Source organism: Theropithecus gelada, chromosome 17, assembly GCF_003255815.1.
Source record: "Theropithecus gelada isolate Dixy chromosome 17, Tgel_1.0, whole genome shotgun sequence".
Classification (NCBI taxonomy): Eukaryota; Metazoa; Chordata; class Mammalia; order Primates; family Cercopithecidae; genus Theropithecus; species Theropithecus gelada.
In genome coordinates, this window is record NC_037685.1 from 38,794,906 (window position 1) to 38,816,070 (window position 21,165).

General features: G+C 42.2%; 1 protein-coding gene and 1 long non-coding RNA gene across 2 annotated transcripts in view; one reads left to right on the top strand and one right to left on the bottom strand.

Moving 5' to 3' along the window:
* CLYBL (citrate lyase beta like) overlaps window positions 1–21,165 on the top strand; it is a 282,666-nt gene that overhangs the window by 63,791 nt on the left and 197,710 nt on the right. The gene's annotated exons all lie outside the window — the stretch shown is intronic.
* Window positions 19,200–20,059, bottom strand: LOC112610784. The gene is made up of 2 exons (XR_003116488.1): window positions 19,644–20,059; window positions 19,200–19,458 (listed from the first exon to the last, which is right to left on the bottom strand). It is a non-coding gene; the product is annotated as an uncharacterized LOC112610784 (long non-coding RNA).

Sequence of the window (21,165 nt, forward strand, 5' to 3'; positions counted from 1 at the left end):
AATGTTCTGCTTTAGAACAAAAGGATAGATGCATTTGAAGAATTTTCTGGTCACCTGAGAAAGGTTTGCCCATCATTTTTTATTAGGGCTTGCCAAGTAATTAGGTATGAAAAGATGAGCAAAAATGAATCTTCATCTTTAACAGAACATTGGAGGCTGGGCATAGTGGCTCACACCTGTAATTCTAGCACTTTAGGAGACCGAGGTGGGAGGATTGATTGAGGTCAGGAGTTGGAGAACAGTCTGGGCAACATGGTGAAACCCTGTCTCTACATAAAATACAAAAAGCCATGTGTGGTGGCAGGTGCCTGTAGTCCCAGCTACTTGGGAGGCTGAGGTGGGAGGACCGTTTGAGCCCAGGAGGCAGAGGTTGCAGTGATCCAAGATCATGCCACTGCACTCCAGCCTGGGCAACAGAGTGAGCCCTTGCCTTAAAAAAATTTTTTTTAAAAATCTTTAATAGAACACTGGTGGCTGGGCATGGTGGCTCACGCCTGTAATCCCAGCACTCAGAGGCTGAGGGGAGTGTATCACTTGAGGCCAGGAGTTCAAGACCAGCCTGACCAACATGGCGAAAACCCATCTCTACTAAAAATATAAAAATTAGCTGGGTGAGATGGCAGTTGCCTGTGAATCTCAGCTACTCAGGAGGCTGAGGCAAGAGAATCACCTGAACCTGGGAGGCAGAGGTTGCAGTGAGCTGAGATTATGCTACTGCACTCCAGCCTGGGTGACAGAGTGAAATTCCATCTCAAAAAAAAAAAAAATAGATATTGGTTATTTGAACAAGATGAATGTATTTTGGTAGATAGAAGAAAAAAGAGAACTATCACTCGTCACTGCTGATGTCTAAATCCCCTCCCTGGGCATGAGGATGGCACAACAGCACAGCAACCCCAGCCTGCCCAGCTTCTGGGATGCCAAGCTGGGGGTGGCCTGGCCAGGTCCAAGGTGCTGGAGCCAATCCAGAAAATAGGATGAAGGGATGAAACCACACTCCAAGGCCATGATATGGTTGAATCAAGGTGTTAATCTAGGTGAAGAGCGCAGAAGCCAAATTCACTAGGGACTCCGGGGCAGGACAAGCTGGTTCTGGGAGGGAGGAAGGCAGGAGGCAGATCCCCAAGAAGTGTGGGCAGATCTAGGGGTACCTTTATAGGTCTTCAGCTTTTTTTTTTTTTTTTTTTTTTTTTTGAGATGGGGTTTCGCTCTGTCACCAGGCTGGAGTGCAGTGGCGCGATCTCGGCTCACGGCAACCTCCACCTCCTGGGTTCAAGCAATTCTCCTGCCTCAGCCTCCCAAGTAGCTGGGACTACAGGCATGTGCCACCATGCCCCGCTAATTTTTTGTATTTTTAGTAGAGATGGTATTTTACCATGTTGACCAGGATGCTCTCGATCTCTCAACCTCATGATCCGCCTGCCTTGGCCTCCTAAAGTGCTGGGATTACAGGTGTGAGCTGCTACACCTGGCCAGGTCCTCAGCTTTGAATGGGGAGTGAGGCATTAGGGGCATGGAGACATGTGAAGAATTCGCACTTGTCCTTTCTTCCTTCCAGAGCCTTCTCTAGCCATTTGCAAAAATTCCACAAGCACATTATGCGGTCATTTTTTTAAGAATTGGAGAGGGGGAGAGGTGGGATGTTGGGGAGGGTGTCATAAGCCTTGAAAAAGTTAGATATTCCAAAGAACCTTAGCTTTCCAAATAGGAAATGTAGAGTTGGGTGGTGGTTTCAAATCATCATTTCATTTTCTTTACCTCTGAAAAGATTTCTTAATTTACTGAGAGCCTACCTTCAATCGCATGGATATTGTAAATTTTCTTTTTCATTCCCCATGAAGATTGCTATTTTTAGCTTTTAAGAGCTGTTACTCACGACTGAGATACAGTGTTCTGCACCCCACACAGCATATATCTCATGATTAGTGACAGGGTTCCTAGAACTGCAAGACGAGTTTTGCAGTTGGGCTTACTCAATCTGTTAAGTTTCCTTATAGGCATATTTTTTCATTCTATTGTTTTAGCGAGGGGCCTGTTAGAAATTTCCATGTGTATAAATGATACTTTGAGAGCTGGGTACAGGCTGGGTGCCATGGCTTACACCTATAATCCCAGCACTTTGGAAGGCCGAGGCAGGCAGATCACTTGAAGTCAGGTGTTTGAGACCAGCCTGGCCAACATAGTGAAACCCCGTCTCTACTAAAAAATATATGAAAATTAGCTGGGCGTGGTGGCGTGCACCTGTAGTCCCAGCTACTCAAGAGGCTGAGGTGTGAGAATTGCTTGAACCCGGGAGGCGGAGGTTGCAGTGAGCTGAGATCGTGCCACTGCACTGCAGCCTGGGTGGCAGAGCAAAACTCCATCTTAAAAAAAAAAAGAGCGGGGCGCAGTGGTCCATGCCTATAGTCCCAGCTACTTGGGAGGCTGAGGTGGGAGGATCACCTGAGCCCAGGAGTTTGAGGCTATAGTGAGCTATGATTGCATCTATGAATAGTCACTACAGTCCAGCCTGAGCAAAATAGCGAGACCCTGTCTGTAAAAAAACTAAAAATTAAATTTAAGAAGTTCTTCGCCATCCAAGTTGCCTTACATGGAATTTCCCACGGCAGTTTCCTGAGACAAAACTTGTTTATGTTGCCTGAAACAAAACTTACCTGCGGTTTCTCGACACATGCTCTAAAAACAGGCATCTACTGGCCTGTTTTAGGATTTAGGAATCTCTGCTCTGCCCTTCTTTCAACTATCCAAATGAAAAACAAGAATGTTGTAACATTTCATATTTGTGAACATTTCCTCTATTACTGACTTTTTTGAATTTTACAATTTATTTTTGGCCAAAACAACAGCAACAACAAAAATACGATTTAATTGCAAAATGACCCCCTGATCTTAGCTAGACCTTCCGTGGTCCTTTTCTACCATTCAGCTCGACCTTCCGCCCATGGAAGGTCTCTGCTCCTTGGGAATACTGGGCCATGAAACATGTCAGTATTTTCCATGGTCTTTACTTTATGCTTGCTCCTCTTCTGTTCTTCAAACAGCAAGCCAGAGAATCAGATCATGGTCACCTTCCTACGTATCTTTCAAAATATCCCATTGAACTTGGAATACAATCCCTCCTCCTTACTGTGGCCACCGAAGCCCTGCATTGCTGGCTCCTGCTGACCTCTCCAGCAACATCTTGTGCTACTCTCTCCCTTGTCCTCTGCCCTTGTGACACACTGGTCTCCTTTCAGTGCCTGCGGTATGCAGCGAGCTAGTTCCTGCCCCAGGATTGTTGCACTAGCTGGTTCTGCTGCTGGATTCTTTCTGTAGCTGGCTCCTTCTCCTTTTGAGGCCCTAAAGCCTTCCCTACCATCCTATTAGAGGACTCTTATCCTCAGCCCCCTGCCATGATTCTCTCTCACAGCATCCTGTTTCTTTCCTTAATGGCATTTATCACAGTGTGTCCATTTTTGTTTTTTGTTTTCTCGTATAATGTTTGTCTTCCCTACTGCAGGCCAAAGAGTTTGAACTGAGCAGGGAGTTGCTACTGAAAGTGTTTGATCAGGGGAGGGTATGATTGCACTTTAAGGAGATTGCTCTGTAGCCGTGGACAAAATATATTTAAGGGCTTGGTGAAGGCAAGGGAGAGACTGAAACAGAAGAGCTAAGAATAGAAAACTACTGTAGGCTGGGCACGGTGGCTCACACCTGTAACCCCAGCACTTTGGAGCCGAGGTAGGCAGATCACTTGAGGTCAGGAGTTCAAGACCAGCCTGGCCAAAATGGTGAAACCCCATCTCTACTAAAGATATAAAAATTAGCCAGGTGTGATGGTGCGTGCCTGTAATCCCAGCTACTTCTCAAGCGAGGCAGGAGAATCGCTTGAACCTAAAGAGGCAGAGGTTGCAGTGAGCCGAGATCATGCCATTGCACTCCAGCCTGGGTGACAGAGCAATACTCTTTCTCAAAAAAAAAAAAAAAAAAGAAAGAAAGGAAACAAACAAACAAAAAAAATGGTACTGCAAAAGTCCTCCTAGTAGGTGACAGGGACTCAAACTGGTAGGTTAGAAGGCATGTGTGAGAGACTGCCCTTGTGCCTGGACTCACGTCCCCGACTTGCGCACCTCCCTCCCAAGCACACAGTCCCCTTCTCACGTCGTCACACTCACTCCACCCTTCACCATCTCCTTTAGGGTGTCACCTCTGAGGCAGGCACTACAGGCCTCCTGGGTGATTCTTGAGTGATGGGTACGTCTCACGTCTTTTTGACGATGATACAGTTCCTTTATACATAGCCGTATTGTTATTAGCTGTCATCCCTCTTGTTAGAGCCCTTCTCAAGGAAGAATAGATACACTGTAGGTGACTCCTGGAATCTTTTTCTTTGGGAATTTCTTTTTCTTTCTTTCTTTCTTTCTTTTTTTCTTTTTCGTTTTTTTTTTTTTTTTTTTTTTTTTGAGATAGGGTCCCACTCTGTTACCCAGGCTGGAGTGCCAGAGTGCAATGTTGCAGTCATAGCTCACTGCAACCGCAAACTCCTGGGCTCAAGTGATCCTCCCACCTCAGCTGCCAGAGTAGCTGAGACAACAGGCATGCACCACTGTGCCTAGCTGCCTGTCAGTTTTTCTTTACTGGGTGAGTATAAGTATCTAAACATCCACAAGACATGGAATTGAGAGTCTCTCTTCTCTGTCACCTAGTGTATTTCAGGGCTATAATAAATATTATACAGGGCTGGGCATGGTGGCTCACACCGATAATTCCAGCACTTTGGGAGGCTTCGGCAAGTGGATCGCTTGAGCCTAAGAGTTCGAGACCGGCCTGGGCAATATGGTGAAATCCCATCTCTACAAAAAAACAAAAACCAAAAAAAATTAGCCAGGCGTGGTGGTGTGTGCCTATAGTCCCAGCTTCTCGGGAGGTGTGAAGATCACTTGAGCCCAGGAGGTTGAGGCTGCAGTGACCTGTGATCATGCTACCACACTCCAGCCTGGGGAACAGAGCAAGACCCTATCTCAAAAAATATATATTAAGCAGCAACAATAACATTTTACCTCATTTTTCTCCACTGTTCATTTTGTTTGGAAATCTGTGTGGCAAAAATTTATGCCCTTAACCCTTAAAGTTATTGTCAGGGGAAGGGCGCATGGGATCTTTAGCAGTCCTTCATCCATGTGCCCAATGGGTATTGAGGAGTGCCCATGTTCAGGGCACTTACCGCAACTTCCACCTCCCGGGTTCAAGTGATTCTCCTGCCTCAGCTTCCCAAGTGGCTGGGATTACAGGCATGCCCCACCACGCCCAGCTAATTTTGTATTTTTAGTAGAGATGGGGTTTTTCCATGTTGGTCAGGCTGGTCTCGAACTTCTGACCTCGGGTTATCCACCTGCCTTAGCCTCCCAGAGTGCTGGGATTACAGGCATGAGCCACCGCGCCCAGCCCTTCATTCTCAATAATATTCCCAAATGTTGTATAGATAAATACTGCCACAATTTCAGGACTAGAGGTTAAAAAACAAAACAACAGGCCGGGCGCGGTGGCTCAAGCCTGTAATCCCAGCACTTTGGGAGGCCGAGACGGGCGGATCACGAGGTCAGGAGATCGAGACCATCCTGGCTAACAGGGTGAAACCCCGTCTCTATTAAGAAATACAAAAAACTAGCCGGGCGAGGTGGCGGGCGCCTGTAGTCCCAGCTACTCGGGAGGCTGAGGCCGGAGAATGGCGTGAACCCGGGAGGCGGAGCTTGCAGTGAGCTGAGATCCGGCCACTGCACTCCAGCCTGGGCGACAGAGCGAGACTCCGTCTCAAAAAAAAAAAAAAAAAAAAAAGAAAACAACAACAAAAAATGGACAAAAGTTGAAAAGTAGAGTTGAGAGCACAAATTGTCCGCTTTTCTTTCCTAGGTCCTTAGGTTCTTAGACCTGTGTCAGCCATAATTACTGTTGAATGTGACTCCTGTGTATATGGTCATTTTTATTTTTTTCTGTTCCTGGAGGTAATGCAATAAGTCACCTCAAAAAGGGCAGAGAATGAGAGAGAGCATCTACCTGCATTGGCTTATTGAAAAGATTGGATTATTTCAGAATCCAGATCATTGTTTACTTTTAGCTGCATAAAAACACCCAAGTAGATTTTCTTGTAGCCTCTCCAAGATAAAGATGCCAGAAACGGCAGCCAAATACATTGACTTTGAGATTTAAAAAAAAAAAAAAAAAAAAAAAAAAAAAAGCTTGTAATTGCCTATCACTCCTTGGATTTACTTCTGGGGAGCACCAATTAAAAATCTCAAAACACGTGGCTTTTTCAGTAAAATTATATTAATATAGAGGAAGAGTTTTTATTAAATATGAGTGCACGTGTGTCTGTGTCTGTGTGTGTTTTAAACGTTTCCATAATGAGTTCCCAAGTGCTTTTTTGGCAGTGGTTATTAAAGCTTGTGTGTTTGCGATTTATTTGGCAAAATGCCTTTAGTGAAGAAAGGATATAGTGTTCTCTTGGTTCTTTGCCCAAAGTAATTTTGGAGAAGTCTGTGACTGTATTTAGTTCATGTCATTCATTGGAGACAAGTCATTGTAATTACATTTGATCACAATCAGTTTACAGTTGTTTTATCATGTTTTCATGCTGAATATCTACTCAGACATCATAGCAAAATTTAATGGCTACTGTTTTATTTGTACATAAAAAGATTTATAGCCCTTTTTTGCAGTACACATCGGGTTTCAATCATCACTGCTACAGAGTGAGAGGAAAGCTATGGATAAAGAACTATCAGAAATCCTTGACTACATAAAATTTTATTTCGGGTCACCTTGCCATAAAAGATATTGAATGTATTTTGTGGCTTTTCCTCCTGACATGCTAACCGTTGTAGAAGAGTTGCAATATTTGGAGGAAACCATATGAACTGTGGAACTTAATTCACTTAAGATGGTTTACATTGCACGTGTTTTCCACTGGAAATAGCCATGCCAGCATTATGAATGGCCCCTGGGTGATGTAGAGTAAAAGGCAACGGCGTTATCAATATTGTTGAGATTTAAAAGCAAGTTGTCTTCTTAACCATACGGCTGAACATTTTGTCATTGTTGTTTCAGAAGGTCTGCTCTAACATCTGCACTGTGGCAGAGTTGTGTTACAGGGTGTTATTTACAGCTACCAAATGCTGGAGGCTCTCATGTATCAGACAGTCCCTGATTTGCTAATTGTGGAAGCCTTGATTCACCAGTGAATTTGGGTAAATTCACTAGTTATCTCCTAAGTGTCACTTCTCACCATGCCTTATTTTTCCCAAAAGGTTGATTCCAAGCTCTGCTGAAATCTGCTCTTGGTCTATATGTTTGAGTCTACATTGTTGAAGAAGCTCCCTTTAGAAAAGTGTAATTAATGGGAAACTTTGACATCCAGCTGAGAAAATTAGTTTGCATCAAAAAAGGCAAGATAGAGGAATAAAGAAATTTTAGTCCTAATCTAATTAACACCAATTAAAAGATGCAGATGAATTTACACCAACAAATTGTTAATTATGCACCAATTTGCCTTTTTTTCTGCAACCAAACTGAAATCAGGAAAGTATTATTATCTTTTTTGTTTGAGGAGACTTACATTGTGGGTTTGTTACAATCATCTTTTATATAATTAAAGAAAAGGTAGGCAGAAAGAGCATGAAATATTTCAGTCTCCTGATATTTTAATTTAGGTTAACTCTTTAAAAATGGAAAATACAGAAAAAAAAAAAAAGCAAACAAAAGAATTCCAGAAAGTACAGGATAATTCTGTTAGCATTTATTCACTGACTAGATATTTATTGAGGACCTAGTATGTGCTGGACACTTATGCAACCATTGTTTTTCTCACTCAAAATATTTTAACTTGTTTGTATTTCTAATATATTGCTCATTAGAAAAATTGTATAGGCTGGGCGCGGTGGCTCACACCTGTAATCCCAGCACTTTGGGAGGCCAAGGCGGGCGGATCACGTCAGGAGATGAGACCATCCTGGCTAACACGGTGAAACCCAGTCTCTACTAAAAATACAAAAAATTAGCTGGGCGCGGTGGTGGTGGGCGCCTGTGGTCCCAGCTACTCGGGAGGCTGTGGCAGGAGAATGGTGTGAACCCAGGAGGCGGAGCTTGCAGTGAGCCGAGATAGCGCCACTGCACTCCAGCCTGGGCGACAGAGCGAGACTCTGTCCAAAAAAAAAAAAAAGAAAAAAGAAAAATTGTATAAGCTAATTGTACCAAAATTGTATAAGGTAATTAAATTCTGCCCTAGATACATGTTTAAAAAGGAGAATCGAACTTTTGGGCCTCAAGAAATGCTCTTAATGTCCCAGAACTCCTCTTTAACGTGACCTTTTAGGGTATTCAGCGTCCATGTTCCTCACTTGGGGAATCTGTGTTTCTGTTTCCCAGTGTAACTCAGATCTCCACTGTGCTGGGACTTTCTTTTTCCTTGTGAATCACCCTTACAGCTCCTCAGATGGTGATCTGAGTAATTATGTAGGGGGTGGTGAAGCACAGACCTGTTATATCTGCAAATGACACATCTGTCCAAATGTCATGTAATGAGTAACCACAATCCACTTTATATAAGCCATATTTCTTCCCTTTCCAAAATGGGAAGGAGAGGGTGGGAGGGAAATGTCTGGTAGAAATGGGAAGAAAAGCATTTCTATGGATTCCTCTAGCCATTAATTACATAGAAAATACCACAGCTGCCCTCAGATTTCCAGGTGCACGTTATTAAACATCATTCAAAGAAAACGTTTGGCCAACTAGGTCCTGATGTGAGAAACAGCATCCTAAAGAGCCATGTATGTTACTGTCTAATGCCTGTGCTTAGGCATTAAATAATATTAAATGACCATGTTATCTTCTTGGGGCAATAGTTAATATAAACATTTAGGATGCTCAGTTTGTACTTTTCAGTATTTGTGCTGGAAGCTTTTGCATTCACAACTTTGAAAACTGGCTAGTGTTTTCATGGGAAGTGTCGGTTTAAAGTTGGCCTACTAATTAATGGGGGAATTTCAATATGGCAGTGCCTGTGACAGCAAATGAAAAGCATTCTTTATAAACATCGTCTTCCTTCACACATTCACAGGATAATATCTGACACCCATTTTTAATTTCTAGAGTACCATTTGTACTTCTCTGTGGTCCTGCCTGCAGGTCTTCGATGATACAGTCCACCCTTCCATAAAAAGTTACTCCAGTTTTCCTAGATTCTACTTTCATTGTTTTGTGAATCAAGTTAGAAGGTGCTATTCATAAGGTTAGGATAGCAGAGTTGCCTAACTAATCTTCCTGTTGCAATGAAATAAAAGAATGATATCTAAGTTGACCAACCTTATAAAAGGTAATTTTACATGAGGCCTCCAAAAATAATGGACTAGGACTGGTCAGAGAAGAAAACAAACCTCTCATCCTCAATCCAAAACCCAGAGTTTGTCATCACCAGTCGAAAAGCTTGTTTGTTTTATACCTAAGTGAGACCTTGAGTTATCCAGTGTGCTTCCATCACAGAATGGCCCACCAGGGTACAAGGATTCTGAGTGTGTTCCCTGGTGCTGTTGCCTAATGTGCCTATGGAATACCTGTGCTCCATATTTAGCCCTCTTTCTGTGCGGTAGCAAAGACGTGGATGGCGGCTGAAACTAAGAGCCCAGTCTTTGGCCTTAGGACAGACCACTGGGTTTCTCCCACTGCCTGAAACCTTAGTAGCATTAGCATCAGACATGGACCCAATAAACAAACTGCCTAGTTGATAAGCGCCACATTTTTCATGATGTTTTACTGTGGCCTATCCATACACTCTTTCCTATCCCATGAAAGGAAGAAAAACATAATTTGAGTTGTCCTATAAATTGAAATTTTTCCTTTGTGATTATTTTGGACCAGCACCATAATATCAGATGATTATGGGTGGAGTCTTTAGTCTATGAACAAGTCCTTAAAGGGAAGTAGTGCTGTAACTTACTGCATCTAAATAAGCATCATCACTGACTGTAATAAGTGATTCTGGATTGGATCTTGAGCCAGAAAAAAAAAAAATGGAGATAAAGCACATTATTGGAATAATTTGTGATATTTAAACAAGCCCTGTAGAATAGATACTAGTATCATACCCATGTTACATTTTCTGATTTGGATAATTGCAATACAGTTGTGTAGGAGAGTGTCCTTGGTTTGGGGAACCATTTAAGAGTATAGGGGCACAATGAATATAACTTACAGATGGTTCAAGGAAAAAAATACAGGTGCATAATATATAAAAATAAATATATATCTGTATATATTATGCATATCTACCTATCTATATCTGTATCTATGCATATGGAGAGAGAGAGACCAAGATAGAGCAGTAATGATAAAGAAATGTGGCAGAACGTTAACAGTGCTAACAGTTGGTGAGACTGGGTAAGGGGAATTCAGGAATTAGTTATTAGCTATCCTTGCTTTTGGTTTTTTGTGTTTTTGTTTTTGTTTTTTTTTTTTTGAGATGGAGTCTCTCACTGTCGCCCAGGCTGGAGTTCAGTGGCACAATCTCGGCTTATTGCAATCTCCGCCTTCTGGGTTCAAACGATTCTCCTGCCTCAGCCTCTCAAGTAGCTGGGATTACAGGGCTGTGCCACAACGCCTGGCTACTTTTTGTATTTTTAGTAGAGACGGGGTTTCACCAGTTGGCCAGGCTGGTCTTAAATTCCTGACCTCAAGTGATCCACCTGTCTTGGCCCCACAAAGTGCCAGGATTACAGGCGTGAGCCCCTACTCCCTGCCTCCTTGCATCTTTTCTGTCAGTTTCAGATTACAGTCATTCGTCACTTAACAATGAGAATACATCTTGAGAAATGTATTCTTAGGCAATTTTATCATTGTGCTACCATCACAGAATATATTTCCACAAACCTAGATGTTACAACCTACTGCACACCTAGGCTGTATGGTATGGCTTATTGCCCCTTGGACATAAACTTGCACACCATGTAGCTACTGAATACTGTAGGCAATTGTAACACAGTGGTAAGAATTTCTTTCTTTTTTCTTTTTTTTGAGACAGAGTCTTGTTCTGTCGCCCAGGCTGGAGAGCTGTGGCGCAATCTTGGCTCACTGCATCCTCCACCTCCTGGGTTCAAGTGATTCTCCTGCCTCAGCCTCCTGAGTAGCTGGGACTACAGGAACCTGCCACCACGCCTGGCTAATGTTTGTACTTTTAGTAGAGATACGGTTTCACCACATTGGCCAGGCTGGTCTCGAACTCCTGACCTTGTGATCTGCCCGCCTTGGCCTCCCAAAGTGCTGGGATAACAGCCAATGGTAAGGATTTCCATATCTAAACATATATAAACAGGAAAAGGGTACAGTAAAAATACTGCATAAAAGATTTAAAATGGAACACCTGCAGAAGGCTCTTACCATGAATGGAGCTTGCAGGACCTCAAGTTGTTCTGGGTGAGTCAGTGAGTGAGTGGTGAGAGAGTGTGAAGGCCTAGGACATTACTGTCACTACTGTAGACTTTGTAAACACTATATACTTAGGCTATACTACGTTTATTTAAAAAAAAAAAAAAAAGATTTCTTTCTTCAGTAGTAAATTAACCTTAACTTACTCTAACTTTTTTTTTTTCTTTTGAGGCGGAGTCTCACTCTGTCACCCAGGCTGGAGTACAGTGGTGTGATCTCAGCTCACTGCAATCTCAGCCTCCCGAGTTCAAGCGATTCTCCTGCCTCAGCCTCCTGAGTAGCCAGGACTACAGACACCTGCTACCACACCTGGCTAATTTTTTGTTTTTAGTAGAGACGGGGTTTCGCCATGTTGGCCTGGCTGGTCTCAAACTCCTGACCTCAGGTGATTCACCCACCTCACCCTCCCAAAGTGCTGGGATTATAGGTGTGAGCCACCACACCTGGCCTAACTTTTTGCTTTATAAACTATATATATAGTTTCACCATGTTGGCCAGGCTGGTCTTGAACTCCTGACCTCATGATCTGCCCATCTCTGCCCCCCAAAGTGCTAGGATTACAGGCTTGAGCCATCGCGTCTGGCCTATAAATTTTATATATATTTTTAACTATGACTCTTTTGTAATAGCAGTAAGCTTAAAACACAAACACATTGTACAAAAATATTTCCTTTGTCTCTTATTCTATACGTGTTTTTATATTTTTAAATTTTATTTTTTATACTTTTTGAACTTTTTGTTAAAAACAAAAACACAAACACATATTAGCCTAGGCCTACACAGGATCAGGATCATCAATATTACTGTCTTCCACCTCTGCAGCTTGTCCCAGTGGAAGGTCTTTAGGGGCAGTAACACGCACAGAGCTGTCATCTCCTATGATAACAATGCCTTCTTCTGGAATGCCTCCCCAAGGACTCACCTGAGGCTATTTTACAGTTAACTTTTTTTTAATAAGGAGGCATATAGTCAAAATAAAGATAAAATGTAAAGCATAATATATATATATAAACCAGTAACATTTATTATTATCAACTATTATGTACTGTATGTGATTGTATGTGCTATATATATATTTATATATTATATATACACATATATTTGTATGTAAGAGTGTGTGTGTGTGTGTGTGTGTGTGTGTGTATGTATATATATATATTTTTTTTAGATGGAGTCTTGCTGTGTCGCCCAGGCTGGAGTGCAGTGGCGTGATCTCGGCTCACAGCAAGCTCCACCTCCCAGGTTCACGCCATTCTCCTGCCTCAGCCTCCTGAGTAGCTGGGACTACAGGCGCAGGCCACCGTGCCCAGCTAATTTTTTTTTTTTTTTTTTTTTTTGTATTTTTAGTAGAGACAAGGTTTCACTGTGTTGACCAGGCTGGTCTTGAACTCCTGACCTTATGCTCTGCCCACCTCAGCCTCCCAAAGTGCTGGGATTACAGACGCGGGCCACCGGTCCCAGCATGGTTTTGTTTTGTTTTGTTTTGTTTTGTTTTGTTTTGTTTTGTTTTGAGACAGAGTCTCTTTCTGTTGCCTAGGCTGGAGGGCAGTGGTGCGATCTGCAACCTCTCTCTCCCAGGTTCGAGCAATTCTTGTGCCTCAGCCTCCCAAATAGCTCGGATTACAGGTGCATGCCACCACACCCAGCTTATTTTTGTATTTTTAGCTACCGTGCCCGGCCCAGTATAATCTTATGGGAGCACTGTGGTATATTTGGTCTGTTGTTGACCTCAAAGTTATGTAGCACATGACTGTATCTAAAAACAAAACAAAACAAAAATTAAAATAGAAAAGCTGGATTCCCACCAAATGAATGAACCTTCTTACTCATGATTCTGGAAGGAAGGCAGGTTCTACTAAGGCAAGGTTCTTAGGCTACTACCACTTCCTCACCCCTAGAGGATCAGCCTTCTTAACCCAGCCAGTCACAAGGGATTCTGAGGATGAATGTTCACCAGGGCAGGTTGGTTATGTTCAACAGCTTCATGTATTTCTGCAAAATCTACCAGTCTGCCGGGCGCGGTGGCTCAAGCCTGTAATCCCAGCACTTTGGGAGGCCAAGACGGGCGGATCACGAGGTCAGGAGATCGAGACCATCCTGGCTAACACAGTGAAACCCCGTCTCTACTAAAAATACAAAAAAAAAAAAACTAGCCGGGTGAGGTGGCGGGCGCCTGTAGTCCGAGCTACTCCGGAGGCTGAGGCAGGAGAATGGCGCAAACCCGGGAGGCGGAGCTTGCAGTGAGCTGAGATCCGGCCACTGCACTCCAGCCCGGGCTACAGAGCAAGACTCCGTCTCAAAAAAAAAAAAAAAAAAAAAAAAAAAAATCTACCAGTCTGATGATGTAGTGAACGTAATGATTCCCCTGTGAAATAATAAATAACAAGATAAAATGTCCCAGGCCCATTTATTTCCCACTCCTACCACCCCCTAAGACTGAACCATAGGTTGAAGTGAACACTTGAACCGAAGGTCACTGTATTGTATGTTCCTGTTCAGACAGGACTTCACAAAGACTTTCTTTTATAAAGAAAACAACCAGCCAATAAAACAGCATTAGAGTACATTATATATGTGACCAATCATTTTATAAAATCTGATGTAAGCCTTCAGGCGTAATTGGAGTTCTTAGCAAAATACTTTGGTTTTTAATATTTCTATGACCCTCTAAGGGGGGCTTAGCAATTACTCTTAAATTTTCAAAGTGGTGCATGGAGTTTTAGCTGTGTGACTTCCATTAAAGTCCATAGGAGTCTTGTTGCTAAAACATCACACAACTCACGAAAATGTGGTCCTTCTTGTGAAACTGTTAGAAGTAATGGGTATGGAAGTATAGCGCAGCATTTCTGGTACATTTACAAGCTTTCCATACTTGTTTCAAACTTTACACTTTTATGAAAACTCAACAGTTCTACAAAAATTGAAGGAGGGGAAAAGCCTATTATGTGTATTCCAAAAGTGAAGGGTGGAAAAAAATACAGTAGAACTAATAAAAAATTAAAATAATTTTTCAAGAAAAGACAATGTCTAAACATATTTATAATCTTTATTTCAGAAGTAATATATCCGCTCCCGGATTTTTAAAGTAAGCTTAAAATCTAACTTAAAAAAAACAAACTTGAATGACAAAGTTTCACTATAATTACATACAATGATTTTGGGTTTCAGCAACCTCCTCTACTGAAACCGATATAATTTAAGCATCATCTGAGCAAAACTTCACTCCTTTAGATGGTGGTGGTGTGAGGGGTTTATTCCCAGTGGATAAGAGGATGGCCTTAAGGTTTGCTGACTCCTTCTCTGTCAAGAACCTCTTAGAGGCCAGGCATGGTGGCTCACGCCTGTAATCCTAGCACTTTGGGAGGCCGAGGTGGGCGGATCACTTGAGGTCAGGAGTTCGAGACCAGCCTGGCCAACAGGGTGAAACCCCACTTCTACTAAAAATACAAAAATTAGCTGGGTTTGGTAGTGTGCGCCTGTAATCCCTGTTACTTGGGTGGCTGAGGAACGAGAATCGCTTGAACCCAGGAGGCGGAGATTGCAGTGAGCGGAGATAGAGCCATTGCACTCCAGCCTGGGTGACAGAACAAGACCCTGTTTCAAAAAAAGATAAAGAATCTTGTAGACATTTTTCTCCTGCATCCCTGTGATAAGAATGCTGTGATTCCTGCTATACAGTCAAACAGATTCAGAGCCCACCTTTGACTCCAGGACCAAATTTCCCCCTTTATTCTCTTTTGTGCTATGCTGGAGAAGACAGTGTGGCAGTTCTCAGGAATTTGTGTGGAGCTGTTTCAGGGACACTCTGAGCTAAGAAAAGGGTGAGAGCCCTGGGAGGAGACCTTTTTTCAATCCAGGCTACATGCTCTGAGTTCTTCCAGAGCATATATAGCTGCTCCATTCCAAACTGTGCTCCCAGATTACATAGGCCTGACTCGCAGGAGCCGGCAGCTCCTAGTACTCAGCTCACGGGCTCAGCCCAGCATCAGCACCACCTCCCCTCTGAGCATCTGGTGGCCTTGCTGGTAACACAGTGATGCAGCCATTTCCTCCTAGAGGAGAAACATCTTTGGAGTTCTGTTTCCACAGTCCTTTTGGGGGACACTCTAGGCCAGGAGCTGGCCTCAGACATAGAAGTATTTGTTGAGAGAGAGAGAGAGAGAGAGAGAGAGAGAGAGAGAGAGAGACAGACTGACTCTGTGACTGCTTTTTGAGTTAATTGTTGTTGGCTCAGTTTCAGTGGTGCAATGTTTTGCTGTGGATTCATTTACTAAGCAGTACTAAAGTGTCATTTATATGCATTATTGAATCTTGAGATGATTCTATAAGCATTACTTTCTCCTAAAATCTCCACTTCTGTCTGGATAGTGGATTTTGGGATAGGTTTTTAAAATGGAAAACTTGACGACAATCAAATTTTCAACATAGCATTGAACGAATAGCATCAGTTGGGGACGAGCTATGCCACCAATTTAAAGTGTCCCAGCTGGGGTCAGAACTAGGAACTGTCTAAATAGGGAATTTCAGAAGGTCAGGGGAGGATATCAAGGCAAATGGGAGGAAATAAGCCATTGTTCCTTTAGAAAGCTTAGTAACCTCGATAATGAGAGGCTATGAAATAGTTCTTTTTATAACTGTAACTTCTTAACTTCCCAGCCCTAATAGCTCCAAGGGTCACTTGCAGAGAGCCCTGGGGCTACACCTGCCTTGCATAGATTAGGGCCCGCTGCAGCTGTCTTCATTTGCAAGACTAAGGTGTAGCTCCAAGAGGCTGTGGGTCTCAGCATGGAGCACTCCTTCCTCCTCAATCTCAATGGGCTGGTGTTGCGGATTAAGATGGCCTTTGCAAGCCAGGCTCAGAAATTGCAAGATGAGGCAGGTAACGATTTCCTGGGTTTTATGTATCAGACCTTATGAGGTATGAAGCGGGAAACCTTTTATATGCCTGCCTTGAATTAGCCATACCTTTTACAGTCAACTCTGCTGAAGAGCAGCTGCCTGAACTATCTAGCGTACCCATGGGCCAGGCATGCCTTTGGCACACACACAGGTTTGTAAAGAGCTTGTGAATCTATAGGATGATCTCTTGGTGAGGACAGAAGGGACCCACAGATAGTCAGCATCGGACCGAGGGCTGGATCCGCTTTTTCCTGTAATGTGCGTTTGTTTCACAGAAAATACAATTAGGATAATTCTTGTGTGTTCTCTACAGGAAGGAAGTAGTATACTGCTTGTGAATGGTAGGCTAAATGAGGGAACCATTAAAGGGTTTTTAATAGACTTTTGAACCAAAAGACATAAGGGACTATACTTACGTTGCCTTAATTGAGAAATGTTTTGCAGTGTGAGGAGACTTAATCAAATCTTCATTACATACCTGGTCAGGGACCAGGCTGAATGTTTCTTTAAGCAATTGGATAAAATGCACATTGAAGACTTGTTAGTTATGTGAGAATATGTCTGACATGCTTATCATCTCTCCTACGGGTGCCTGAGTATCAGATACTTGGTTTACTGTGTTGGGTTGAATGCTTCTGTTCTAATTTCTAATGAACTTTACCACCAGACTACTTGATCATGACTAAGCCCAGGAACAATGCAAATGGAATTGCCCCCTGATGGGGAGGAATGGGCCCAGATGGCCCTTAAAAGGTGATAATTAGGAAATATAGCATATCTGAGTAGCTAGAAAGAGAGAAACTTGTTAAAGACAGTCAATCTGTTTGAAGCAATGGTCTTTCCCTTAATTATATGCATTTTCATTTAGAGTTGCTTTAAAGTAAAATTTTCCCAGGAAAAATTTTTATTAGTAGTGAAAACCTAGAAACCACACACATTTTTTTGCTACTCTGTTTCAGATTATTGAAAATTCCTTCCTTCATACATTTTTTTGGTTTCCAGATCTGTGTAACAGACTTGCTGTGTGTGTTTTAGGGGGCCGTTTTAGGTTATTTTAGCTCTTATGCTAAAACAGTGGGGGAGTGATTAAATGTGAGAAAAATATTAGTATATATTTGTAAACTGAGCTTTTAACATTAAAATAGTTGCAGGATATTACAGTCTGTGATTTCATATACTTTGTAAGATTGCCTTAAATGTATTGCCTTCTTGGCCAGCGTAATGCCAGATTTTTCTCCAATATGTCATTAAAATAATTTTACATATAACAAGTTGAACTTTTTAAAGATTTATATTTTAATCTGAATTAGCATATTTACTAATTATATTACTTATTTGGCTTTTCTTTAGTCCAATTCTTTTTTTTTTTTAGTGTACAAAGTTGGCATTACTCTTTAAGAATAGCAAGTGAACTGGAAATGAGAAGGTGGTGACATGAAGAAAGAGAGAAGAAATACGTTCCTTCCATCTCCTCCAGCTCCTGCATGGAACGGAGGATCTGACAGTGGCCGTTCCTGGGAATTAAAGCCAGTGCAAAAGCTAAAGTGGCCAAAAGACAACTTCTTCCTTATTTGTGAAGTCAGAAAGTAAAATTACATTGAAGGAAGTGCTAGGCTACATTATTCTGAATATTTTGGCAGTCATATCATATTTGGGCAGATGAGTTGCTTTCCTGAAATTACTCAGCACCATCATTCATCCTGACAAAAGTCAGTGGTACAGATGCACCCTTGGGACTGAGGCCAAGGTGAAACCTGCATTTTCCAGGTCTGCCCCCTCAGGTTTGGAAGGACTTTCCATAAAATTGTCCTCACACCCCAAGCATCACCCCTCCCGTCCTTAGTAAGTACACTCTGACTGGAATCTGGGGTCCCAGCACCTTCATATCAATTCATCAAGTATCTTATCCACTCAAAAATCTCTTATAGAATCTTTGACATTTTAAGCCTCATTACTGCAAAGCGGATATAGTTCATTCTCAGCTTCAGGATTCCAGAAGCATACATACCAGGTCAGAATGGAGAGGCGTCACACTTTCCTTCAGCAAGCTTCAGGGGAGACAGGATTTAGGGTGGGCTGCGTATATATCAGTTGCAGGATGTTTTGAACTATATTCTTGCAATCACTGACAGGTCGTCCCAAAGAAAATAATCTGGCTTTAACTTCTCGTTATCGGTGAAAAGCAAAAATTACTTAGTGCAGGCATGCTTAAAGGAAGAAAAAGGCAAGAGAAAAGTGAGAGGTAAAAATTACTACCATTTTAATTTCATGGTTCTCAGCAATGAAGGAGCATGATTGAAATCCCATGTGCCCAATCATATCTGTAAATGAGAGTATGGTTTTTGAAGACTGTATTCAATTGTTTCAACTTGAACAATTGCAAGTAAGACCTAGGACTGTGTTTTGCCAGTTACTGTTATTTACTATTACTTTCTAAATGTGACCTGGCTTGAAACCTTTATAGATGCAATTTTTATCCATCACAGAACATGCTCTAAAGAGAAGAGCAGCTTCAACTTTTTCAAGTATTTTTTTTTAAAAAAAGGATTTAACTTTGACCAACACCAACTTGCACCTTGTTAAGGTAACTAATAACTGATTGCTATGACAGTATTTAGAATTCTGTTTAACAGCAACTGTAAAAAACCAAGTTGAAATAGCCCAGGAGATAGATGGCGATTAACTCTGCATTCTTTTTAGACTTTTATTAATTAGCTCTCTAGACTCAAATAGGTTACATCCTCTGAGCAGTAAATTGCATGCCATTTGCAAGCTCCGTGGATGAAATTTGCATGTGGCCTAAATGCTATCCACATTGTTGTGTTAAGTAGCATTTTATCTGTCTGGACTGGTCCCCTGCCTCCTCCCCCAGCCCCAGTGGAAAGTTTTATCCACTCTTCTTGCGGGAAAGGAAGGTTGCGTGTAGTTTGGTCATTTGGCGCCATCTTCTTTTTTATTGTTAAATCCACTGAAGCCAATCATGCCTGGCAGTACCAGGCCGGCTCCTTCTGGGGTTCTGGTCGGCGAAGCTTTCAGAGTTCTTTGCTGATTATTTACTATAAATGTTTTCAGCTTCTGTCTTTGCTTTAAGATCTGATTAAAAGAAACCTTAAAAAAAGAAGGTAGATTTTGGTTATGTTTTTCTCTCTTCCCTGTGTCCCCCCAACCCCAATCACCAACTTCCCCCATCCCCAGCAACATGGGCATTTTGTGTATTTGTTTAAAAGTATTTTAGGAAGCACCGTAATACTGCACAGCTTGGAGGTTAAGATAGAATTGGATGCTTCCCTCACCATCAGTTGATGGAATCATCAGTGTTCCGGTTCTATTTATCTTCACCATTTGAGAATGTTTCTGAACAGCTGCCCTTCCGAGGATGCTGGTATTTAGACAGACCTTCCTGTCATTTATCTGACTCACAGGCACAACTCTTTTGAAAGAATTAATATCAAACTTACATATGAAAATCTACCATGTAGAAATGGATTCTTTTCAATACCTACTTTTCAATTCAACCAGGAGATCCCATCTATTTTAAAAAATCATTAATCACATACTTCTGACATTTTCCCTTTCAGTTTCCTCAGGGGGAAAGAGTTATTTGAATAACAAACAAACAAACAAAAACCCCTCATCGCAAATAGCTGTCAGCCTCCTATGTGAACAAAAGCGCTCTCTCACACGGAGACCTACCGTGTTTTGTTTAGTTAGAGGCAGCAGGGTGGTAGGGACACTATGCAGAAAGGCTTGGGTTAATGAGCACTTTCTGGATTGAGTGTCTCTCCTGATTAACTCTTGGATTACTTGCTTTGAGTTGCTAACCCTCTCTCACTGCCCACTCAAGAATTTCCCACATGGTAGCCTCCTCCATAGATGCCCCTCCCTAGATGCACTGATGGTAGACAGCATAAAAATGTGTAAGCACTGTGGCTTTCCAATTAACTGAAAGCAAAAAGCTTAAGCATTACTTTTTATTTCCTTGATCTAAAGAACATGTTTTGGGGATATTTTCTTAATGAAGATCTAAGTTGATCTAGAGTTATAAATAAATTCTTTTTTTTTTTTTTTTTTTTTGAGACGGAGTCTAGCTCTGTCGCCCAGGCTGGAGTGCAGTGGTGTGATCTCGGCTCACTGCAAGCTCTGCCTCCTGGGTTCACGCCATTCTCCTGCCTCAGCCTCCTGAGTAGCTGGGACTACAAGCGCCCGCCACCACGCCCGGCTATTTTTTTGTATTTTTAGTAGAGACGGGGTTTCACCGTGTTAGCCAGGATGGTCTCGATCCCCTGACCTCGTGATCCGCCCGTCTCGGCCTCCCAAAGTGCTGGGATTACAGGTGTGAGCCACCGCGCCCGGCCAATAAATTCTATAAATAAATTATTTACGAACTAATTTTTAGACCCAAGTCTTTTGTTCAAACTGACTCTTACATAGAAACTCTAAAACTTTGGGGGGAAAGGGACAGTTGGGGATCAAATTCACTCCCCCTCACCTCTCTCTTGGTGCTCCCCAAAGGATCTTCAGGGACTGAAGTTTAAAAACCATTTTGTATAACGAAATGGGACCCGAAAGACATTCTTTCTAGTGACTTTGTGTTAGATTGAGCCATATGAAATGCCACTATATGACCCATTTTGACCTAAAAAACAAAGAAAACCAGCACTAGAATACCAGAATATTTTTAGTGTAATCACTGTACCTGATAAGAAAATGGAGAAATGAGAAAGCTTGAAATTTAGACTATATGCTCCTCATAAGCAAATAGTGATTTCCTCCCTTCTTCCACAGTCACCTGGCAAGTCCCTTCTATGTGCTGCT